Source organism: Eurypyga helias, unplaced genomic scaffold, assembly GCF_000690775.1.
Source record: "Eurypyga helias isolate BGI_N326 unplaced genomic scaffold, ASM69077v1 scaffold172, whole genome shotgun sequence".
Lineage (NCBI taxonomy): Eukaryota > Metazoa > Chordata > Aves > Eurypygiformes > Eurypygidae > Eurypyga > Eurypyga helias.
Window position 1 is genome coordinate 196,537 of NW_010237618.1, and position 1,921 is coordinate 198,457.

Genomic DNA, 1,921 nt, shown 5'->3' on the forward strand with positions numbered 1-1,921 from the left:
AGAAATCATAGAAGAATTAAGACTCCTTCCTGAGGGAGGAACAGGAAATGCATGGCTGAAAATATCCAGCCAGAAATGGTCATTAGATCTGGACATCTTAGCTCTCTGGACGCTGTTTGAACCATGGCGGTGTGTAAATTGCATGGAAAGCCTAAGCCCTTCTCTGGCTGTGTTTTGAAAAGGAAAGAGTAAGCCCTTGGTACTTGGTTAGCAGAGAAGTCCTCCGTACCTACCTTCATGAAGTAGGGGCTGGGAAATGGGGGCTATTGCACCCTGGCTTCTGTAACTCAGAATGTGTTTTATATTTGAGCAGTATTCACATAAAAGTGTCCAGACCATCTACCATCTGCCTGTGTGCTTGTTTCCACACTGGATAGCCAGTGTTTAAGACCATGGTATGAGCTGCATCAGTCTTTGCTGCCTGTCTGGCTAGGGGGGAGTGTTGCCATGCAGGTTCCTGTACTGCAGCTGGTGCGAGGCAGAGTGGCAGCCAGCACATGGAGCAGAAAGGCACAGTTTAAATGGCCAAAGTCGTTGTGGTCCCCCAGGCACACAGACTCAGAGAGTTGCTGAGGTTAGAGGGTACCTCTGGAGGTCTCTTGTCCAACCCCCATGCCCAGAGCAGGTTCAGCTACAGCAATGTTGCTCAAGGCAATGTTTTGAACATCTCCAAGGATAGACTCCACAGCCTCTCTGAGCAAACTGCTCCACTGTTGGACTCTCCTCACAGTAAACGTATGTTTGAATGGAATTTCCTGTATTTCAGTTTGTTTCTATTGCCTCTTGTCCTGTTCCTGGGCACCACTGAGAAGGGTCTGACTGTCTTCTTTGCTCTCCCATCAGGTATTTATACATGTGGATAAGATTCCCTTGAGCCTTGTGTTTTCCAGACTGAACAGATCCAGCTCTATCGGTCTCTCATCCTGTGTCAGGCTTCATGGCTTTTGCTGGACTCACTTCAATACAGCCATCTCTTCTGCCAGAAGCCCAGACCTGGGCACAGTAAATTTTGGTGATTTGGCAATACTGAGTTTAAGCCTTCAGACCACATCTTGGTGCACACAGCCCAGACAGGCAGGATGCTTCCTTTCTAAATTGAGGACCATGTAGTGAGGCAGATTTAGCAGCTGTCCAAACCCACACTGATAAATGGTGCAGTAATCCCTCTGGCTATATGAATGTCTGGTTGCCCTGTGATAAGTCGGTCACAGTAGTCCTCTGTGTAGTGCCTGCACTTCTCCAGGGTACCCCAGTGCAGCTGTGAGTGTTCATGGAGTCTACTACATTCATTTCTCTACTACACCGCCTGGTTTGGCATTCCCCTGGATGTGCGGAGTAGTAGCACACTCCGAGGCACAGGGTGCCATGTCCCTGTCTCTATCAACATCTTTCATAGCTAACGGTCAACTGATTGGTTATTCTAAGACTATTATCCTAGCTTTGAATTTCAAGTGAATGTATTTCCCCTTTACCTTTCTCTCTTTTTCTTAACACGCTTCTAGTCTTATCCTAAATTTCCATGGATGCATGCCATGAACGGAGCTGCCACTACCCCTGCTGGTGCCTGATGAAGTATCTGAGCGGTGACATTGATGGAGAAATGATTGAAGTGCTTTGAGCACCGTGTTTGCGATGACTGTCCATAACATAAAGGTGGTAATGCTCAGGATACACCTGCTCCTCCTTACGGACCACCTGTCTCTCTGAAAAGATGTAGTCTGGGAGGTTAAAAGGAGGCAGATGTGAGCTTGCTTATACATGCACTTCCTACTCACACGGGTGAAACACCTGTAAATGCTGCATTTTGTTTCAAAAAGAAATCTTACCCAAAAAAACCCAAACCCAACCCTTTTCTTTTATTGCTACAAAGTAATTAAAATGCTGTTGAAACCACATTAGCAGGATCAATAGCAGTGTAGCG